General features: G+C 43.0%; 1 protein-coding gene across 4 annotated transcripts in view; it reads right to left on the bottom strand.

Annotated features, from left to right (window-relative positions):
* The window catches only part of SHC4 (SHC adaptor protein 4), a 160,816-nt gene that overhangs the window by 135,712 nt on the left and 819 nt on the right, over nt 1–24,285 (bottom strand). The gene's annotated exons all lie outside the window — the stretch shown is intronic.

Genomic DNA, 24,285 nt, shown 5'->3' with positions numbered 1-24,285 from the left:
GCCATGAGTCAAGGAAGCTAGGAAGGGCCCTCAGTTGACAACCAACAATGAAATAGGAATATTAGAATTAACAACTGCAAAGAACAGAATTCTAACAACCCAAATGGGCAAAAACAAAAAACAAAACTCTGAATGCTTTCCTAAAGCCTCCAGAGAGGAACACAGCCCCGCAAACACTTTGATTTTAGCCTGGTGAGACCTATGGCAGATCTCTACTCTAATGTGTAGACTAGCAAAATAGTAAATTTCTGTTGTTTAAGCTAAGTTGGTGGTCATTTGTTGTAGCAGCAGTAGAAAACTAATACAGATTTTGATACCAGGAGTGGAGTGCTACTGTAGCAAATATAAAATATGGAGTGGATTTCAGACTGGGCAGCAGGCAATGGCTGGAAGAATGATTTTAAAAGTCTAGATTTCTTTGAGTGGACTACTATTAGAAATATTGGCAAGTTACTTCACCTCTCTGAGCCCCAGTTTCTCTTTATCTGTATAAGGAAGATAATGTCTATCACATACACTGCATTACTGTAAGGTCTCAATGGATGTGTGACAAATAGCAGGCTATCATTGTGAGATGGGGCTTCCCAGGTGGCTCAATGGTAAAGACCCAGCATGCCAATGCAGGAGATGTGGGTTCGATCCCCTGGGTCAGGAATATCTCCTGGAGGAGGTAATGGCAACCCACTCTAGTATTCTTGCCTGGAGAATCCCATGGACAGGGGAGCCTGACAGACTACAGTCCATAGCATTGCAAAGGGTTGCACACACACACACACATATTATTATTAGAACAGAGGTCCAAGGTAGAAGCTGCACTAAACAGTAGCAAGGCTGAGTAGATGTTGAGCCCATACGTTCTGATCTAGAACACCTTAAAATTTTCCCTAAATTATGCCCCCCCCCAAAAGTCCTTATCCTTTAAAGATACATATGGAAATATTTCCCCTTTGTGGATCACTGCCTTGTCGTGGCAAAGGGACTTGTGTAACTCAATGAAACTATGAGCCATGCCATGTAGGGCCACCCAAGAAGGACAGATCATAGTGGAGAGTTCTGACAAAACATAATCCTAGGGTAAGACTAGAGATCTCTTCAAGAAAATTGGAAATACCAAAGGAACATTTCATCCAAAGATGGTCACAGTAAAGGACAAAAACAGTAAAGACCTAATAGAAGCAGAAGAGATCAAGAAGAGATGAAAAGAATACACAGAACAACTGTACAAAAAAGATCTTAATGACGCAGATAACCACGATGGTGTGGTCACTCACCCAGAGCCAGACATTCTGGAGTGTGAAGTCAAGTGGGCCTTAGGAAGCACTGCTCCCAATAAAGCTAGTGGAGGTGATGAAATTCCAGTTGAGCTATTTCAAATCCTAAAAGACGATGCTATTAAAGTGCTGCACTCAATATGCCAGCAAATTTGGAAAACTCAGCAGTGGCCACAGGACTGGAAAAGCTTAATCCTCAATCCTAATTCCCAAGAAAGGCAGTACTAAAGAATGTTCAAACTACTGGACAATTGCTCTCATCTCCCATGCTACTAAAGTTATGCTAGAAATCCTCCAAGCTAGGCTTATGTATTACATGAACCAAGAACTTCCAGATGTTCAAGCTGGTTTTAGAAAAGGCCGAGGAATCAGAGATCAAATTGCCAAAATTTCCTGGATCATAGAGAAAGCAAGGGAATTCCAGAAAAACATCTACCTCTGTTTCATAGACTACACTAAAGCCTTTAATTGTGTGGATCATAACAAACAGTGGAAAACTCTTACAGAGATGGGAATGCTGCTGCTGCTGCTCTTAAGTCGCTTCAGTCGTGTCCTACTCTGTGCGACCCCATAGACGGCAGCCCACCAGGTTCCTCCGTCCCTGGGATTCTCCAGGCAAGAATACTGGAGTGGGTTGCCATTTTCTTCTCCAATGCATGCATGCATGCTAAGTCGCTTCAGTCATGTCCGACTCTGTGCGACCCTATGGACAGCAGCCCACCAGGCTCCTTCATCCACAGGATTCTCTTGGCAAGAATACTGGAGTGGGTTGCCATTTCCTTCTCCAAGAGATGGGAATACCCGACCATTTTACCTGTCTCCTGAGAAACCTGTATGCTGGTCAAGGAGCAACAGTTAGAACCCTGTATGTAACAACTGACTGATTCAGGATTGAGAAAGCAGTAACACAAGGCTGTTTATTGTCACTCTGTTTATTTAACTTATATGCAGAGCACATGATGCAAAATGCTGAGTTGGATGAGTTACAAGCTGGAATCGAGATTATGAGGAGAAATATCAACAACCTCAGATATGCAGATGATACCACTCTAATGGCATAAAATGAAAAGGAACTAAAGAGCCTCTTGATGAGGGTGAAGGAGGAGAGTGAAAAAGCTGGCTTAAAACTCAACATTCAATAAACTATGATCACGACATCTGGTCCCATCACTTCATGACAAACAGAAGGGAAAAATGTGGAAGCAGTGACAGATTTTCTCTTCTTGGGCTCTAAAATCACTGCGGATGTTTTTGCAGCCATGAAATTAGAAGATGACTACTTCTTGTCAGGAAAGCTATGATAAACTAGACAGTGTGTAAAAAGCAAAGACGTCACTTTACCAACAAAGGTCCGTATAGTCAAGGCTATGGTCTTTCTAGAGAGCTAGACAATAAAGAAGGCAAAGTGCCAAAGGATTGATGCTTTCAAACTGAGGTACTGGAAAAGACTCTTGAGAGTCCCTAGGACAGCAAGGAGATCAAACCAATCAATCTTAAAGGAAATCAACCCTGAATACTCTTTGAAAGAACTGATGCTAAGCTGAAGCTCCAATACTTTGGTCACCTGATGTGAACAGCTGACTCGTTAGAAACGACCCTGATGCTGGGAAAGATTGAGCAGAAGAAGAAGAGGGCAACAGAGGATGAGATGGTTGGATGGCATCACTGATTCGATGGACATGAACTTGGGCAAACTCCGGGAGATGGTGAAGGACAGAGAACCCTGGTGTGCTGCAGTCCATGGGGTCTGGAAGAGTCGGACATGACTTGGCGACTGAACAACAACAATATGGAACTATTTAGTGACACAGTGATGTGATCACTGAAACTTACTTAAAAATAATCTAACAGCGGAGAAAAAGTAGGGGAATGGAGCACAAACGAAGCAAGATGGCTGTATGTGGATAATTGTTGAAGCTAGGTGACGTATGTGTGGCAATTAATTACATTTTTCTCTCTATTTTTGCAGGCTGACATCATGTTGATCCTACAGGTGGAGTATGGAGGTCAAATAAAAAGCATTGCACAAAGCAGGTCTGGGGAGGGGCACAAAATAGGATAGACAGGTTTTGCCATACTCAGCTCTGCTCTTACCAGGCTTGTCAATAGATGGGAAGACATGAGGGGTTGTAAGGTTTAGCTCAGGTCATCTGTGCCTCTCAGGACTGCAACATGATTTCTAAGAGATGTTTCCAGCCTAATCTTCCATTCCCCAAACATATATTTATGTGCTTTGTCTTCCTAAGTCTCCAATTCCACAAAGTAAAATGGCTGTGGGGAATGAATATTTTTTTGCTAAAGTGTTGGGCAGTGAATTCTCGTGGCTCTGAAAAGCCATGGACTGTTCACAGTTCATTGGGCAGTAGTTCACCATCATTAAAGAGGATGCCTTCTGATGAACTATGCAATTGTTTCCTAGCCAGTGGCGGAGAGGTTTCCCAATGATATGTTTTTCTTCAACACTCATATTCATGTACATGGCTTCTGTTTGTAACCAATGCACTGTTAGCCCTCAAATTTTCTTTTCAGTCCAAACTCATAAGTTCAAATTTCTGACAATCTTAAAGTTCAGCAAGTCAAAAATACAGATGTTGATCACCATCATCATCCTTCCATCTATCCAGTTATCATCTCAGACTCCTTGCTCTTTTCATGTGCTATATCTCATCACTCACCAAATCTGTCTGTTTTCCCTTTGAGTTACCATTTGATTTTATACTCAACTTTCTATTCACCTGTATTCACATACAGGTCAAACTATGGTCATTTCTCATTCAGACTCTCCCTCCACACATCCAACATACTCTTATCAAAATTATCTTTCTAATTCAAAAATATGATCATATCAGTTCCTGGATTTAAACCTTTAATGACTCATGATATATATGATAAAACTCTAGTTCCTCAGCATGGCTAGCCCCAACTAACTTTTCAACCTCTTCTTCAGTCATTATTCCTTGTAAATTCTGTTTCTAGATGCCATTCTCCTGGCCATTGCTTAAGGAGAAAGGAACTATGTGAAAAAATGAAGGTATTCTGGTGCAACTGTCCTAACAAGTTTAGCTAATCTCCCCTTCCCATCACGTAACCTCTCCCTCATCTTCCTCAGACCCTCAAAATTCGTTCTCATTCACACTGAGGCAAATAATTGCTAACATTTTTAAGTGGCATTGGTGGTAACTGCCTTTAAATAAATTTTATTCAGTTTGTTAAACTGAATAAAACTGAGGGATAGAACCAGCAGTATGCTAAGGTTGTTTCAAACGGGGATTGGAAGAACAGGAGTTTGTATAGTCTACCAGGAAAGGTGTAATGAACTAAGTCTGCCAAGTTAGGAGCAAAACTTGTTAATGTTCTACAGGACCATAAAACCATAACCTTTGGGGTTATCTTTTCTACTGGACAAAAATTATTTGCCTCTACTCTAGACAAGGCCTACAAGTTAACATGTAACTCGAGTCTGAGCCCTTAATTAATGGTAAAAAGCAAAGTCACACAGCTACATTCCCTCGATTATTAAATAAATCTTGGTTAAGTCTGTTAAACAAGGCTTCAGTATAATATTAAAAGGATATACTGCTCACTTTTTTTTTTCACTCTGTTCCCAAGTTTTTAATGATCTGTTTTTCAAACACATCAATGTAGATAAGCAAACTTGAAGGACTTCAGGCATCAGTCAGTAGATGCATACAGGTAGTCTAGAAGTCTAATATGTGTTCCTACCCTTGATACCAACTGTAAGGATAGTTTTGCTGGTAAAGCAAATAATGAATTTAGGGAGGAACTTCGCTGAAAGGCTAATACCATCTGATGAGCTCAGTGATTTTTGGATCGAAGATAAAATTTGATCCACTGGGTTTACTCTGGTGACCCAAGTCTAGCCAAGACTTTGAAAAAGCAAATCAGGCCTATTTTCTGTCAACTATTTCCTGGAATAACCACAAAAGCAGCCTGGTTACACAGACACAATCTGGAACAGGAGAAAATCGCTCTTTCTGGATCAAAAAGACTTGAATTTGAGTCTTCATTATGAGCAGATAATCTCTGAAACTCAGTTTTCTCACTTGCAAGTAGTTGACCATATGCATCAAACACAATGGAGAAATGGTTCCCAAATGTTGGTTCCTAAGCCTGTGTTTCTGAAAAATCTTTTGCAGTTTATAAAGAAATAGCAATAATATTAAATGTATATAGATGGAGAGGTGTATCTTATATAGTAAGGATTTTATGAAGTTAAATTTAAATGCTGGATTTGTTTATTTATTCTAGCTTGCTCTATTTTGTATGTGTGGTAAAATGTCTTTTCTATTCTGAAGTAATGATAATAAAAAATGGTAGATTTTAAATGGTTTTACATGGCAAAATAAAAGTTGGCAACTCTGTCCATCTCCAAATGATTTTTGATGCTGCTCTGGGAACCACTATAAAATTATATGAATTTATTTTGTGAACTAAAAATAACTAAACTAAAAATATGTGTACAAAGAGAGCTCTTATTGCTGTTGTCTCTGAAAGCACCGTTTTTTTGTATGGTGATGAAAACATTATCCTGCTGGTGTTAAAGTTTCCTGAGGAATCCACACTAAAGCAGTACGTCTCCTGGGTGTCTGACTGGGGCCAGGTCTCTCACAAAGAAAGAACTTGGGGCCCACGGGCAGCATAGAGCCCCTGGATTAGGCTCTGGCCTTCTCTTGAAGAAGAGGAATTTCATCTTCCAGGGCTGGGGTGTGGAGGGAGAGGGGGAGAAATTGGCATGTTAGGAGTCTACACTTCAGTGGCTAAGAAACTCCCAGTCTAAAGAGTCTGTGATGAAAAGGAGTAATCTAGATTGTTGCAGAAAAGTGGGGACAGTGAAGGGAAAGAGGGACTGGTGCTCATAATTGGGAACCTGAGTAGGACTGGTAGAGCTCTAAATGGCCAGGACAAGAGATGAAGCTGGGTTTGCATAGGAGATGGAGCAGCCCAGGACTCCTGTTACAATAAATGGTGCTGGAAAGGGAGCCATGTAAGCCTCTTGAGCTGACCATACATGTTTTAAATCCATTTTCTCACCTTACATAGAAGTATTTCATTGAAAAAAATAAAAACAAGCCAGAGACAAAAATCAAATTCATTCATATAATACTTCAGATGCAATCTTGCTAATATTGTAATATATAACCTCAGGGTAGTTTCTTTCCCTACTCACAAACATTTTTCAAAAATAACATAATATTGTGCATACAGTTTCCTACTGCTTTTTTTCCCATTTAACAAGAACCCTACATTTTTCCATGTCACTAAATGTACAACGCTATTTTAATTGTTGTGTGGTACCATTATGCAACAGGTTTCCCAGGTGGCTCAGTGGTAAAAGAATATGCCTGCTAATGAAGGAGCTGAAGGAGACAGGAAGATCCCCTGGAAAAGGAAATGGCAACCCACTCCAGTACTCTTGCCAGGGATAATCCCATGGACAGAGAAGCCTGGCGGGCTACCGTCCATGGGGTAGCAAAGAGTTCCACTCGACTGAACACACATGCACACCATTATGCAAATATGCCATAATTTAACAAACAGAGGTGGTGGTATTTGAGTTTCTATACACACACACACACACACATACACACACACCCCATAGGGCAGTGATAGCCCTTATAGCTAAACCCTTCCATACAAAATGCTACTTGCAGACTCTAGGTAATGGGTATTGTGTATCCACTGTATTATTCAGCTTCTCTGCACGTTTGGAAATTTTTAATAATAGGATTAGAGTGAAAGAAATTTAAGATCATAGAATCAGTTGGGTCAATGAGGATGCCTGTTTACAAGTTCTGGAAAGAGAACTGAATGATCAGCTTCCCAGATGAACTCCAGCACGGGGTGGGGGGCGCTCCTCCCAGGCCGGTTCCGCGGGTGGTGCAGGGGGCTGTGCGCCTCTCCCGGGAAACTTTCGCACGACCTCCCTGAAAAAGAGCAGCGGAGCGCCAGTCTGCCAGGCGCGCAGCATCAAAGCTGCAAGCGCCCAGAGAAGAAAAGGGCCAGTGTGCTTTCCCAAAACTCAAAAGCCCCTCTCCAGGCACAGCGACACACGGAGGAGGGGGAGAAGGAGCTGAAACTGCGCTTTAACAGTGTGGGCAGTCAGGCCGTGGGTGCCCCGTCAGGACAAAAGGGCCTCAGTGCTGGAAAGGAGGCAGCCCCAGGGCCTGGTGGCAGCATAAAGGGAGGCTGTGTCCCCACAGCACTCAAGTTCACCTTTGTCTTCTGAGTCCAAGTCAAAGAAAGGTTACAGAAGGAGCCTGCAGGCTCTCCTCCCTCCTCAGGGATCTGGTGATAGGAATGGCCAAGCTCTTTCTCCAAGATGCTGGAAATTCAGATGAAAATAGCAATGTGCTTGCCTACTAGCTGGGAGATCAGTCAGTATTTGTGTCAATAGCTGCATCCTCTGACCAGGGCCAAGAAAGAAGAGGAAGGCCAGTATGAATTACTGGAACCAGTGACTCTGAAGGGGCCCACAAACATGTTACAGAGCAGTAAGAATTTGCCTGTGTTGGGGTGGGGAGAACAGGCATAGGAGATGAACAGATTTCTTTCCACCAGACCCTAACCAGCTGTCAGCAGTACAGGCGCTGCTATTGCTTCTTCCCAAAAAAGGGCGGACACCCCTGTGATCTGGCCTGATAGCTGCCGCCTGTTGATCAGCACGGAAAGGTCAATGACCGGAGGTTAAAGGCTACCATGGTTCCACCCGACCTTTGCTGTATTTCGCCTGGAACTAGCACAAGTTCAGCTGTCTTGGTCCAGGTCTCTGGTGGCACTTAAGGCGGAAAAAAAGGCTTTTGGATGAATTCCTGAATGATTTCAGGGGTTTGAAGCAGAGTGAGGAGTAGGTATAACATAGAGCAATTCACGAACTCCTCCAGCCCCCAACACACACACACTCTTTCTCTCTATATATATATTATCTCTCTCTCTCTAGTTGTACCTCAATTTTGTAATTTTACCTTTTGCTCTGGAGAGGTGAGATAGTTAAAAAGGACAGCAAAATAATGAATAAATGAGCTGACCCACAAACTATGAATCTCAGACTTGAGTTTCATTCCTAGCCTTGCTGCTCACATACTGTTAGAATTAAAAGAGAAAGCCTATGCAAATGTACCTAGCATGGTAGTCAACTTTAGAATACATTTTTTTTCTTCATTTGTTTTTTAAAACCTGAGTATTCCTAATATTGTTCCAGATGAATTTGAGGCTGCTTACACAAATACAGAATGTACTACACCATAAATAATAAATGAATACTTTTAAGTCCTGCTCTTTATAATGCTGAGTTCTTTCAGTCTTTAAAAGAATATGTTCATCCATTAACTTGTGAAATAAATACACTGAAGAACCAAGTGAAAAGAACAAACATCCTTGTCTGTTCAAGGTAACAGCAGGGGTGATAGTATTAATATATAAAATGTTTGACAGGGGGGCAAGTAAACTTTCTAGAAATAGGCTGTCAATTTAATCCCTAGCTCCCAAGCAGCCTAGACAAAGGGGGAAACATGTTCATGTTCATGATTCCTGGTATTCACTGATGAAAACAAACCTGTTTCTCAGGATCACAAGCTATTTCTCTAGAATTGTGAAAATAAACACTGCCCTTTTGTGAACATCAGCAATACTCTTGAAGAGTTTCACGGGGATGCTTTTCATAAAGCTCCTCAAAGATGGTCTAATGTCCATGGGTAAATCAGTGAGGGCACTCCTCCAAGCAGTTCACTTCAACCACGCCTTCACTTCCACCTCCACCATCAACTACAACAGCACTGTGCACTTGACTAGCACTTTCCAACTGGTGCGTCTTGTTCCAGTACACTCATTCATTTACTCTAGCACCCCTGAGACTTGATCAAGGCCCTCTACTAGAAGATGGCAGAGCCAAGACTCCAAATCATAGGTTTCTACATCGGTACATATGGTTCTACCAACACTGAGTAAGTCATGGGCAACTGTAAGAGAATCAGAGAAGAAAAGAGATCTAGTGTCTTATAAAGATAATATCTACTGGGCTAGAGAAAAGCTTTTTCTGATAAGAAACAGAATAATGGAGGACAGCTGAGTTAGTCTAATCTGAAGGATTTGAGTTGAGAAGGTGAGAAAAAAAGAGACAAAAGAGTTTACACAGTAATGGGGAAAATGCTAGGAGATTACTTATGTAAATCACATAAACTCCAAGCCTTAAGGTAAAAGTGGAAGGTAGAGAGTTAGGTCATGGGAGCTGTATTAGTGTGCTCAGTGCTCAGACTGCTGTAACAAAATACCACAGACTGGTGGCTTAAACACCAGACTCATAGTTCTGGAGCCTATAAGCCCAAAATCAAGGTGCTGGCAGGGTTGATTCCTGGCGAGAGCTCTCTTCTGACTTTCAGATAGCTGTCTTCTCACTTGTCCTGATGTGGCCTTTCTTTTGTGCACGTGTGGAGAGAGAGCATGCTGGTATCTCTTGTCTTCCTATCAAATTGGGGCTTCCGGGTGGCGCTAGTGGTAAAGAACCCACCTGCCAATGCAGGAGACATAAGAGACTTGACTTCGATCCTTGGATCGGGAAGATCCCCTAGAGGAGGGCACAGCAACCCACTCCAGTATTCTTGCCTAGAGAATCCCACAGACAGAGGATCCCAGCAGGCTACAGTCCATAGGGTAGAAAAAAGTGGGACATGACTGAAGTGACTTAGCATGTATCCTATCAGATTAGGGCTCTACCCTTAGGTTCACATTAAACTTTATTATCCCTTTAAAGGCCTGTCTCCAAATATAGCCACATTGGAGGTTAGGGCTTTGCTATACGAGTATGGGGGAAACACAATTGAGCCCAAAAGAGGCACCAAAACCTAGGTAAGGGAAGGGTCCCTAGAACACAGTAGAAGATTTCAGATATGCCAATGAGAATCTTATTCCCTCAGGCCTAGTAGGCTGTGGGACACAAGCTGGTAAAGAATGTAGTACCAAGAGGCTCTTTTGGTACAGGGCACAATCTGTGCAGGGTCTCATAGGGTATCAACATGGAGCATCAGAGCATGTTATCACAAGAACTCTATAGATCAAACCCCTGACTTGGCCACATATAAGCTCGGTGACATTGGGCAAGGCACTTAAATGTTCACAGCCTGAGTGTCCTTCTTGCTGAAACCAGGCTAATAATACCTTCCCAGTCTACTGTAGAAGGTAGAAAACAGAAGTAGAGTGAGGAGTGAGCAGTGAAGAGCCATTCCCAGCCTCCCCACACCCACATACCCCAACTGTACATAAACATTGCAAGCATGTTTGAAATAAACTTAAATGATGGGTATAAAAGTGCTGAGTAGGGCTTCCCGGGTGGTCCAGTGGTTGGGAATTTGCCTGCTAATGCAGGGGCACAGGTTCCATCCCTGGTCTGAGAATAGTCAACATGCCATGAGGCAACTATGCACTGCAACTATAGAAACCCTCGCTCTACAGCCCATGCTCCACAACAAGAGAAGCCACTGCAATGAGAAGCCCGGCACTGCAATTAGAGTAGCCCCCACTCACTGCAACTAGAGAAAGCCCATGCACAGCAACGAAGACCCAGTATAGCCAAAATTAAATTTTAAAGTACTACATAAACTAAAAGGTGTCATATAAATGATTAAATGAGAGCATTAACAACAGTGATGATAGCAACAGAAACTAGACTCTGATATTTTGCCAACTCAGCACCCCCCTGGACCACCTCCATGTGAGCCATGCTGGTGCTGCTTGCAGCTGGCACTCATCACAGAAGTGGCACAGGGAGCACCTCGAAAGGGCGCCCTTGGATTGTCTCCCCCTCCTTTAATAAGAAGCCCAATTATTCCCATCTCTGCTCCTCATCTCTCCTTCTCTTCCCTCCAATCTCCACTTGAAACTTAGATGTTGGGGAGGCAAGAGCAGGGGTAGATGGAATCCCAATTCTCCTGAGCTGGGTGGGTCTCAGGGCTGGCACATTTTCGTCTATCACAGCTATGAGTAGCCATGGGTATGCCTTGAGATTTGGCACTTGGTCCCTCATGCAGGAGCAGTCACCTCATTCCTGCTTCAGTCCCAAGCCACAGCAGGACTCAATGCATGGCTGGAGAGCAAGGAGAGATGCCATCCGGGAAATGCCCTGGGTCCCTGATGTCCTAGTCTTAGTGACTCTCTTATTTGGGGATCCAGGTGGTATGAGAAGGATGAGAGTAAAGTTGCCATTTCTGCCTCTGCCTTGGTTTCCTTCTACAGGGAGTAATGCCATGCTCACAGGGAGGCTGTGAGCATCAAGTGTGAGGACGCAGGTGAAATGTCAGCAACAGGGCCTGGCAGGTGGGAGTCCCAGTGGAGGGGGTGAAGTCGTGGTTCTCATGTCATCGTAATGCTACCTTCTCCCCTTGCTATCTTGACACCTATTTCTATTTGGCAAATATTTCTATTGTGGCATTTATTCATTATGTAGAATTAGATACTATAATTATTAAAATCACTATTGAACGTCTATCATGTGCCAGGCACTGTTTTAAATGCATTATTTTACTTAACCCTTCCAACTCTATTCTGTTTTGTAGACAAAAAAGCTCAGGGAAAGATAACTTGTTTAAAATGGGATGTGAACCCCAGAATTCTGAACCTAGAGGAGTTTATGCTCTTATACTCTACATTGATTGAGTGCTTCCATTCATTCTGCTATATGATAATTTGTTTGCTTATTAGATCTCCTTTCCCCTATTTTAAATGATAAGGATTTCAAGGACCAACAGTTTATCTTACCCATCTCCTTTCTCCTGTACCAGCACAGGCTCTGTACAAAGTAGGCACATAGGAAACAGCCATCATTTATTGAGCGCATGTATTATGTTCTGAACACGTTACAGATGCAGCCTCACTTATATGTTATTATGTACATTTGTCAGATGAGAACACGGAAGCTCATGGAAACTTTATGTAACATGAACGTGATCGGTGCCACTTCTGCCCTAGATCCGCCTGACTCCAGAGCGTGTGCATGTAACTCCTTCCAGCCACATGGAGCCTTACTGATGCTTATGGAAGGCAGTGCACAGGCAGAAGTGGAAAATACATTTAGTGAATAAAAGTTGTCCTTCATTTATGTTTACACACACTATGTATTTACATACCCATACTTAGCAGCAGCATATATTGCTGGTATGTGCCTAGTTTAGCTCCGGAAGGCTGTCTCTCCAGGAAGTTGCATTTGGAGGGTGGGAACAGCTGATAAGCAGGGAGTATTCTTATTTTTCACTGTGCACTTTTTGATTTTGTGTCTAGTTGATGTGTCTAGTTAAAGGGGTTTCCCTGGTGGCTCAGTGGAAAAGAATCTGTCTACCAATACAAGAGACGCAGGTTCGATCCTTGGGTCAGGAAGATCCCCTGGAGAAGGAAATGGCAGCCCACTCCAGTATTCTTGTTAAAGAGAATTAGAATATTTCAAAAGACTACTTTATCTTTGGTGAAAAGATACTGAATCCAGGAGAACCTGGTTCTAACCTCATCTCTGCCACTGGATAAATATGAATAATAATCAAATTTATTTTCAGTTTCTTCATCCATTAGATGAGTATAGGAATAGCTGTGCTGTTGTCCTCACAGGGTCAAACAAGGATTTTTTTACATATGGGATTTATTAGGAAAAAATATGAACAGTGGAAAGGGGGAAAGGCTGAGAGACTGAGAAAGAACACTCACATGTGTATGTATGTGAGTGTGTCTGTGTAAAATAAAATGAGGGTGGTGGTGAAGGAATCCCTCCCAGCCCTAAGTTCTGTGAATAAAGGAGAGGTAAGATGCTGCAGCCCTGGTGACCCTGGTCAGTCTGGCAGTAAAGGAAACGCTAAACTGAAGACATATGGAGGGCAGGGATCAGTTCTATCTATTCACTGTTGTATCATCAGGACCTAATTAGAGGGCTTAGCAATCAGAAGATATTTGTTGCAGAGAGAAAAGCAGAGCTTGCTATATGCCAACCAATGATGGGGGTGGGGTGAGGAAAAGGAAGAAGAGAAAAAGGGAAGGAAGCGGAAATCTGAGAAAAAGAGAATCAAGGCTGATGGGAAGGAGAAAGCATCTTATCTTGTGAGTTAAACTGTTGAAATGTCAACACCAGTAGCTGAGTTGGGGCAGGTGTCAGGGCTGGGACAGTGCTGGGGAAAGACGGCCCAGCCTTTTGAGGCTACAGGAGTCTAGGAAAGAGTCTTACAAGAGCATTTTGTAACGTGTGAACCACTCTGCCTACTCCGTGCATTACTAATATAATAGTTGAACTATTATATTATATTCAGCTAATATAATAGTTGAATATCCAATACCCTCTCTGGATACCTGAGGCCCTTGCAAAAAGCAGCATGGCCTTGAGAGAATTAATTGGCATTTCCAGGTTAGAAAAAAGATTTTAATAGGCAGACATCTGCGGCCAGAATAGCATGAAACACCAGAATGAAATCTTTCGGCAAAGCCTTTGTATTTTCCCTTCTATCACCATCACACACCCACAGGAAGTGGTCTCACAGCTCTTGAGGCTTAAGAACATTTACAGAGGAAAATGCCAGGAGCAAGGCAGCCCCCTCTGCAACTGGTGGAGGTAAGTACGGTGATGACTGGTAGAGGTTGGTGGTGGTTGGTGGTGCTGCCCTGTTGTTATTTTCCATGTAGAGGAGATCCAGCTGCAGGGAAGCTGCAGGGTCTGTGGTGTTGTGGGGGCAGTGAAGTTTGGCAATCTCTGTCTCAGGAGTTCCATCACTCCCAACTCAGCAAGCACAACTATTTTGGCCAGAAAACAAAGCTTTCCTTGGAGAATTTATTTTTCAAAAGTAGAATTGTGAGTAGGGGACACCCCCAGGGTTTTGCTTAGAGTCTGGGGATTTGGAAGTCTGGATTTTTAAATATGCCTCCAAAAGTCTGTGACCTTGGGCAGGTCCCTTCAGTTCCCTGGGCATCATGTTCCTCATCTGTAAATGAGGGACTTGAACTGAATCATCTCTTTGGTTCTCTCCATATCAAAGATCCTATGTCCTGGAAACTCTGTCTTGGGTTCAGTTCACGATGTCCCCAATCTCAGGCTGTCAGCCCTGTGTCTCTCTTTGACAGTCTCTAGAGAGTCTGCTGGGTTTCCCATCACAGTCATCAGTATCTGAAGGCCACAGACAGGAGAATGTCTACCTGAGATCTAAACACCTCAGAATGTCTACCCTGAGACCTGAATACCCCAGCAAAGGAAACCTTGATTCTCACATTGTCCCACTGGGGTGGGAGTTTGGGTAAGAAACAGACCATGATCCAGATCCAGAAATCCCACACTTGGACATATATCCAGACAAAACTATAATTAAAAAGATACGTGCACCCCTATGTTCATAGCAGCACTGTTCACAACAGCCAAGACATGGAAACAACCTAAATGTCCATCGACTGATGAATCAATAAAGAAGATGATAATAATAATAGAATATTATCCAGCTATAAAAAAGAATGAATAATGCCATCTGCAGTAACAAGGATGCAATTAGAGGTTATCGTACTAAGTGAAATAAGTCAGAAAGAGAAAGACAACTACCATATGATATCACTTATATGTGGAATCTAAAATATAGCACAAATGAACCTATCTACAAAACAGAAACAGACTCATAGACACAGAGAACAGACTTGTGGTTGTGGCAGGGGAGTGGGGAAAAGGAGAGGGATATACAAGGAATTCGGGGTTAGTATATGCAAACTACTGCCTTACATTTAGAATAGATTAACATCCAAGTCCTACTGTATAGCACAGGAAACTATATCCAATCTCCTGGGATAAACCATAATGGAAAAGAATATAAAAAAGAATGTATATATGTGTATAACTGAGTCACTTTGATATATAGCAGAAATTAACACAACAATGTAAATCAACTATACTTCAATCAATAAAATTAGCAACCATTATTTTAACTGAAAACTTTTATAGTCTATTATTGCTCAAAACATTTTTAAAGGAATGGGTGGAGTACTGATATTCACACAACTGACAATTTTCTCCTACAATCAGAGCTCACTAATTTGGGTTTCACTGAAAAAAAGAAAACAAACAGAACACATGCATACATGTATGTATGTGGGCATGCATGTGTGTATTCGTTTGCATGTGTTAGGAGGGGGCTTCTTTGGTGGCTCAGAGGCTAAAGAATCTGCCTGTAACGCAGGAGACCCGGGTTCGATCCCTGAGTCAGGAAGATCAGGAAACTGTGACTGTGTACCTATTATCCTGAGTGATAGACACTTTCTCCCAGAAACAAGGGGAAAATCACAGCAGCAGTGTCCACCCAGGTAGATAAACCACTGCATTTCCAACAGCTTTGTTTTCTGTCGGGGGTAGGGTACCTATCATTTCATTTCACTTAGAAGTATAACCACTTTAATGTGATTTCTTTGGGAAAATGTTTTGAGTTCCAAGCAAAGCACTTGCTGCTGCTGCTGCTAAGTCACTTCAGTCGTGTCCGACTCTGTGTGAACCCATAGACAGCAGCCCACCAGGCTCCCCCGTCCCTGGGATTCTCCAGGTAAGAACACTGGAGTGGGTTGCCATTTCCTTCTCCAGTGCATGAAAGTGAAAAGTGAAAGTGAAGTCGCTCAGTCGTGTCCGACTCTTCGCGACCCCACGGACTGCAGCCTACCAGGCTCCTCCGTCCATGGGATTGTCCAGGCAAGAGTACATTCTCAATACACAACCATGTGTGGGTCAGGACTACTGTGATTGTCTCAACTCTACCAAGGCATCTAACTCAGTCATAGCCACATAATCATCAATACTTCATTAATTCAATTAGATATAATAAAGGGCCCTTTTTTTGTGACTTAATAAGTCTCCCTATGTCTATGAACAATAGTAGATCAACTCTCCTTAGATTAGCCAGGATGGTCTTGGTTTTAAAATGAATCCAGGGATCTCCTCACTCCTAGGCAATCCAAGATATGACTTAAAGAAGAGAGTAAACCAGTGTAGGCAGGAGTTTCATGCTCCATGGCTCAGACAGTAAAGAATCAGCCTGCAAAGTGGGGAGACCTGGGTTCAGTCCCTGGGTGGGGAAGATCCCCTGGAGAAGGGAATGGCAACCCACTCCAGTATTTTTGCCTGGAGAATCCCATGAACAGAGGAGCCTGGCACGCTATAGTCCATGGGGTCACAAGGAGTTGGACACAACTGAGCAATTAACACACATATACACTCCTGTCTAGGAATACAAAGGCTGCTCAAGCATTTCCAAGTCCCTGCATCTGCCCAAGGGGCGTGGTCTGGGCAGTTGTTCCCTGAGAAAAGGTTAGAGTAACAAGTAGAGGCTTCAATGCCTCACTCTGCTCTGGAACGCTGCTCACCAGGGCAGGCGGCTGGATTCCACTTTACAGTGTCGTCCTCACCACTATTGCTTGAGTCCATTGTGTGGTTAGGGTAAAACCAATTCATTCCCCAGGCCTTCCGTAAGCACTTGACTCATGCTTTTCTTGGAGCGTTCACTCAGCAGCCCTTCCCAGAGGTACCTCCCTGCCCTCTTGCTCCTCACACACCTCCCCATGTGACGGGAGAAGATAAATAGGACTCGTGGGAGGAGGCACGGGCATGTGATCGGAAGCTCCGGGTGAACTCTCCTCATCCTTTTCCCCAGGGGATGTGGGGGAGAAGGGCCTCTTTTATCCAGAGGATCTGGATGTGTCTGGATAAGTTCACTCTGGAACATTAGAGAATGTCTAAACCCGTGCCAGAAACAGAAATCAAGAGCATGGATTACACTGTGTGAGCCTACTTGGGGCCCTGAACCCACTAATCAAACATCCTGACATTAAGTCAGTCCAGTTTTTCAACCTTGGCATTGTTGACAGTTGAGAGGTGCTGTCTGGTGCATTGTAAGATGCTTAGCAGCTTCTCTGGTCTTGTCCCACGAGATGCCAGTAGCACCCTTTCCAGTTGTTATAATAAAAAATATTTCAAGACATTGCTAAATGTCCCCTGGGGAAATAATCACTCCTGGTTGAGAACCTCTGAGTTAGAACAGTCCAAGTGTCCCTTGTGTCCCATCATCCTGGACCTTCATTGTGTAAGCAGCATGTTTTGATGCAGATTACATGAAAAACTAGTTCCCCAGGATGTTCATAGCTTTTCCACAGAGAAAACACTCTATGCCCAAGTAAATTTGGAGAATTCTATGTTCCATGGTCCAACATGTTGAGGCACTGCTGCCTGACATAAATCTTTCCCGAGAGTCAAAATATGGTAGGATATTAGAAGCTCTAAAAAGTCTGACAGTAAGGAAACTTGTTAAACTCTGTTTGACAAAACAGTAGATGCTCGGCCACAGTTCCTTAATAGCAATTTCCTTTAAAAGCTCTCTCTTTTTTTTTTTTTTCCTTTGTGCTTTTCCTAAATGCCTGGGCAGTTTTATCATCTTGAGTCTTGTTCAGATTTCATGGAAACTGGTGGCAGCCGACCTAAATTGCTGCAGAATTTGCAAGGACATGAAAAAATTTTCTTCAATTCTTGGAATAGAGAATTTGGTCAATATTTCCAGGGATTGGAGATAGGAGCCATTATAACTGGCAAGGGTGAGTTGGCTGTAGAAACAGGTCCAGTGTCTGCTAGGTAACCGTCGCTTTAGCAGTTTGCTGTCTGCATAGCCAGGTGTGGAAGTCTTTGAAGAGGTAAAATATCCCTGAGCAGACTCAGGGCACCAGGATCAGGCTTACTCAGTTTCTATTCTGAGCAAGGGATCCATCACCTTAAATACTATGTTCTTGTTGCTAAGGAAACCAGATAAGTGGGTTGCCAACACAATATTCAATCTTTCCATGAAGATTAAAGCACCTTGTTCCAGCTAGAGAGCAGATGGGAAAGCCATAGGTGTGAGCCATATTTCTCATTACCTAACTTAGGCCAGGTGATGGATGAAGTGAGACAGCTTCTGGTATATGGCAAAAAAAAGTTTGTAGCTATTGGCAACTATTTGCTAAATCAATGAAGATAGGGATTTAATCCTGACTTCCAGCTACATTTTTTCAGTAATTTTCTTTGTCAATGTATTGAAGGCAGACTGAGTACAAAGTTTGGGAAGTCAGTTACAGAATAGAAAATGGTTGTATTTTAGTTGGCCTGTTCCTTTTGGTTATTCTTATTAAATATCTCAAGCATATAATAAGTATATAAAGAATAATACACCACACTCTATGTACTGATCATATAGCTTAAAAATGAAACATTACAAATATACCAGAAATTGCTTGTGTATTCTTGCCCTCTTCCTGTTTAATCTCACAGAAATGTCTCACATACTTGTTACCTCCACGTATTCAGGAATCATTAGATACTAAACCTGCCATTTGTTTTGAGTGATCATGACACGTGCACTCTGTCATGTCCAACTCTTTTGCGACCCCATGGACTGTAGCCCACGAGGCTCCTCTGTCCATGGGATTCCTCAGGAAAGAATACTGGAGTGGGTTGTCATTTCCTCCTCCAGGGGATCTTCCCCACCCAGTGATCAAACTCGCATCTTCTGCATCTCCTGAGTTGGCAAGCAGATTCTTTACCCACTGAGCCACCTAGGAAGCCTTATCAGCAACATAGGACCATTAAATATAGAGTATCTCTGGGAGTCCCCTATTCTGAAGGTAAAGTTTTTCTCTTGAGATTCAGGTTAGTTCTTCTTCCAATCCCAGGCCATAAACAAAAGGGAAAACAATGGAAGTCAAGAAGTCAGAGAGTATGAGTGGCTGCACAGAGCATGGCTACTCTGCAAATGCTGACTTTCTTACTTAAGCTTTCTTTCATTCATTAATTCAGAAGATTTACTGAGTGCCTATTTTGTACCTGGCATTGTGCTAGGTCCTGAGGATAAGAAGAAACAAAACAGTGCTAAGTCACTGCCTGCACAGAGTTTAGTAAGCGAGGAGAGACAAGATGAATAAAAATAAAAGTTAGAGCTTGGTAAATCCAGATGAGGTGGGGGGATGAGCAGGTTAGGGGAATAAAATGATAAAGATGTGTTACATTTCAGATAAAGTAGGTCTTTGACTCCCCTGAGGCCTCACTGTAAAGGTGCATTTGAACAAAAATCCAAAGGAGGTAGAAGGATGGGGTGGGTGGGGTGAATGGACTTTCCATCAGAGGGAACAGACACTGCAAAGGCCTTGAGACAGCGGCATGCTTGAAGTGAAAAGTGAAAGTGCAAGTCACTCAGTCGTGTCTGACTCTTTGCGACCCCATAGACTTTACAGTCCATGAAATTCTCCAGGCCAGAATACTGGAGTGGGTAGCCTTTCCCTTCTCCAGGGATCTTCCCAACCCAGGGATTGAACCCAGGTCTCCTGCATTGCAGGTGGATTCTTTACCAACTGAGCTATTAGGGAAGGCATGTTCCAAATCCAGCAAAGAGGTCATTAGAGTGAGCAAGGGTTAAGGGGAAATGTGTGGCAGAAGATGAGGTCAGAGAAGATCTGTGTGTGTGCACACGCATGTAGACCACTGTAGACAAAGAAAGTGGCTTCTTCTCTGAGTTGTAGCCACTGGAAGGCTTAGAACGGAAAACTGGCATGATCTGTCTTAGGTGTGTAATAGGATTATTATGGCTGCTGTATTGAGAACAGACCACAGGAAGATAAGAGTGAAGACAGTGTGACCAAGGGGCAGATGGCTGTGAGAATCCAGTTGAGAGATGGTGAAGACAGGAAGGAGTGAAAAGTCATTGAATTCTGGATATATTTTGGTTATGAAACTAACAATTTCCTGACAGGTTGTGATGTGTGGGAAGAAGAGGGGTCAAGGATGATCTCAAGGCTTTGGACCTGTTGGTTGTGGATGCCCTACATGGGTGTAGTACAGTGGTTGGAGTGGCTGAAAGGCTTGTGCACCCACAGTTCCACCTGGAGGGAGGACCCTCATCCTCTTATGTGCCACATGCAGACCCCATTGGAGCCCTGGGACCACTCTTTATGCCCCCAGCCACCCACTCTGACATAATGCTGGTTCTTGCCACATGTGACCACAGAGGTAAAAAGTTCTCAAAGCATTTATGGTGAACCCTTCTCTTCATAGAACCATAAGCCCACTTGGGTTTGAAGAAACCTTAAAGATCATTTTTGTAAGACTCTGTTGGTTGTAAAAAACAGATAAGCTGTCTATAATTAAAAAATAGTAGTGATCAAAGACCTAGAACAGGTTAAAAATGTAAAGCTGTCAGCATTCAGTTCAGTTCAGTCGTTCAGTTGTGTCCGACTCTTTGTGAGCCCATGGACTGCAGCGTGCCAGGCCTCCCTGTCCATCACCAACTCCTGGAGCTTACTCAAACTCATGTCCATCAAGTTGGTGATGCCATCCAACCACCTCTTCCTCTGTCATCCCCTTCTCCTCCTGCCTTCAATCTTTCCCAATGAGTCAGTTCTTTGCATCAGGTGGCCAAAGTATTGGAGTTTCAGCTTTAGCATAAGTCCTTCCAATGAATATTCAGGACTGATTTCCTTTAGGATTGACTGGTTTGATCTCCTTGCAGTCCAAGGGACTCTCAAGAGTCTTCTCCAACACTGCAGTTCAAAAGCATCAATTCTTCGGCGCTCAGCTCACTTTATAGTCCAACTCTCATATCTATACATGACTACTGGAAAAACCATAGCTTTGACTAGACGGACCTTTGTTGGCAAAGTAAGGTCTCTGCTTTTTAACATGCTGCCTAGATCGGTCATAGCTTTTCTTCCAAGGAGCAAGTGTCTTTTAATTTCACGGCTGCAGTCACGATCTGCAGTGATTTTGAAGCCCCCCAAAATAAAGTCTGTCTCTGTTTTCACTGTTTCCCCACCTATTTGCCATGAAGTGATGGGACCAGATGCCATGATCTTAGTTTTCTGAATGTTGAGCTTTAAGTCTACTTTTTCACTCTCGTCTTTCACTTTCATCAAGAGGCTCTTCAATTCCTCTTCACTTTCTGCCATAAGGGTGGTGTCATCTGCGTATCTGAGGTTATTGATATTTCTCCCAGCAATCTTGATTCCAGCTTGTGTTTCATCCAGACTGGCATTTCTCATGATGTACTCTGCATATAAGTTAAATAAACAGGGTGACAATATACAGCCTTGACGTATCTGGTTCTAACTTTGCTTCTTGACCTGCATACAGATTTCTCAGGAGGCAGGGAAGGTGGTCTGGTATTCCCATCTCTTTAAGAATTTTCCACAGTTTGTTGTGATCCACACAACATATGCTGTCAGCATAGAAGGCAGATCATTGTTCTGTTGCTCTCATGGTGAAACTGAGCAGAACCCTGTGGGGTTCCTGCATGTGAGAGCCTTTCTATGTTCCCTGTTTCTTGTTTGTAATGAATAGACTCCAGCCTCCATGACCTTCCCTGGGTCCCAAAGATTAGATTCAAACAGTTGTTAATCAGGGAAGGGAGGGGGTGCAGAGATACGGGAGAAGCAGCAAAGAAACAATAGCACAGCTTTGGGGCAGGGCCTTTTTCCAGCTCTAGTTATACACGTAACAATATCTTTGAGCTCTTTACAGAACTAAAACCCCAACAAATGGAAGATGTTAGCATTCTTCATTCCAGAGATCACAGTTTGATAGCCTCAAGAAGCTAATCAGAAGACTGCCTGAGACCAGATTAAAGGAAATATAGAAGCTTATCAGGAGACCACCTGAGACAGAATTAAAGGAGTGCATCCTGATCCTTATCAGCAACTTGAACCATTGTTATAAAGAAAGAGTTGCTCAATCGCATCCAACTCTTTGAGACCCCATGGACTGTAGCCTGCCAGGCTCCTCTGACCATGGAATTCTCCAGGCAAGAATACTGGAGTGGGTTACCTTCTCCAGGGGATCTTCCCAGTCCAGGGATCAAACCAGGGTGTCCTGCACTGTAGGCAGATTCTTTACCATCTGAGCCACAGAGAAGCCATTGCTATAAAACTCCTCACCAAATCCTCCAGGGTTGGGACACACAGTTTTTCAAGGCACGATCCTGCTGTGGCCCTTTTTGTCTGCCAAAGCAATAAAGTGATTTCTTTTCTACCTCACCCAAAACTCTGTCTCTCAGATTTGATTCAGCACTGGTGCAGAGGCCTTTTCAGCATTAGTGGCCTCTCTACTGTGTTGGCACACACACTCCAATTCACTTTCTGTGGCCTCCAGTTCAAATTTTCAAGGAATCTAGGTTGACTGACTTAATTACCATGGCCCATTCTGGGTACCAGCTGTCCTGGTGGCTCAGGTGGTAAAAGAGCTGCCTGCAATGTGGGAGACCTGGGTTCGATCCGAGTTGTGAAGATCCCCTGGAGAAGGGAACGGCTACCCACTCCAGTATTCTGGCCTGGAGTATGCCATGGACAGAGAAGCCTGGTGGGCTACAGTCCGTGGGGTTGCAAAGAGTCAGACACGATAAAGCCACTAGCACACATAAACAAAAAATGTGGCAGGATAAGGGTTAAAATCACAGAAGCAGAGCCAGCATAAATTCAAAATTAACCCTTCCCTGTTACACTATGATTGAGAAACCAATGATTTTCAAACATTTCTCTTATTCCTCAACACACACAATTAACTGCTTAAACTTCAATCATTATCCTATTCTCAAGCAGAGCGCTTGCAAAGCAATGAAAATGTTTCAACTAAAGAAAACAAAGAGGAAAAGATAACCTGAGGCGTCTAGACACTTAAGTAGGAACCACTTTTACTCACATCACTCTTCCTGTAATAGATAAGGGTACAACCAAAACTGCCTTAAAACAGAGTCCCGCCATGGGAAGGCTGTGGCTATAATCTGGGTAATTCAAGGCTATGACCAAGTTTGATGCTTCTGAGAAGACAAAGCACTCGTTCTTTCCACAGAAACCTGTACTACTCCAGTCCCCAAACCACAGCTAACTAACTCACGGTTGCGTTCTCTGGTTCCTCAGCAAGTGGCTAAAGAATACTATCCTCAGTTAGGAGCTTCAAATTTCATGCAATTCAGTATCTTACTTGCTATAACCCTACAGGCAGTCAGATTATAGCCACACAATTATCCAACTCATTTATGCAAGAATAAACATCTCTTTGCTTGGCAGAAGGCTGCCAAACAATTACTCAGAGCGTGAAAAAAAATGGGAGGAGCAGGGTAAGGGGAAATAAAAGAATTGAGACTGGGCCCAAAATGGAAACATCTTCCCCTCTTTCCAAATTCTGCATTGTGGGAGCTCTACTGAAACATGCTTTGGCCCTATGATCCACAAGGCTGCCATTAATACCTATTATCTAATAAGGCAGGTGTTGTATTTCATACAAGTTAGCAGAACCCAAGTCAAGCTAAAATACTGAATTGCTAATTTAGAAATTTCAAAAAATTGAACTACTTAACATGTGATCTAAATGTCTTTTGATGGTGCTTTCTTTCTAAAATGAAAGGATACCTATATGTATGGCTCCTGAGTTCTGAGCTTAGACTCAGCACTAAGCACCTTTTATGGTCAGGCCCATAGTTCAGGAAACTTATTCCTCTCCCCTCATTTAAAAACATTTATTAATATTACATAGTCACCTTTGTTTTCAGGTGCCATGCACACCCTCTTCTGGTCAGTTCAAAGAAAAACTGATCACTGTTAGGAAAGGAACTCTGTCAGTAGTACAAATTTTGGTCCAAAAACTGAACTATTACAATACATATGAGAGGATTTGTGATTCTTCTTTGTGATCATTAACAATTGTTTTCATCATGAAAATTAGAGAACCTACTATTTTCTAACAGATGAGTTTTCAGATTCCCCTTACTTAATTGCAATACAATGACAAGATCTAGGACAACTCCAGGCAAGGGGTGATCAGGTGAGGCCCAGTCTCTGGCCATCAGTTCAGTCCTGGCACATGGCACATTGCACACTGCAGGACACGTGACAATGAGGGGAAGCACTGCTTAGTCTGCACACACTGAGCATCTTGTGCTGACATACAAGACATAGTGAAGAAAAGCACAGACTTGATTGGGAGGTTGGGGCTGACATTAACACACTA

This window comes from Giraffa tippelskirchi, chromosome 7 (assembly GCF_054371585.1).
Source record: "Giraffa tippelskirchi isolate mGirTip1 chromosome 7, T2T-mGirTip1v1.2.pri, whole genome shotgun sequence".
Taxonomy (NCBI): domain Eukaryota; kingdom Metazoa; phylum Chordata; class Mammalia; order Artiodactyla; family Giraffidae; genus Giraffa; species Giraffa tippelskirchi.
Note: the sequence above shows the minus strand (reverse complement) of the source record. Positions and strands in the feature narration are given on the sequence as shown.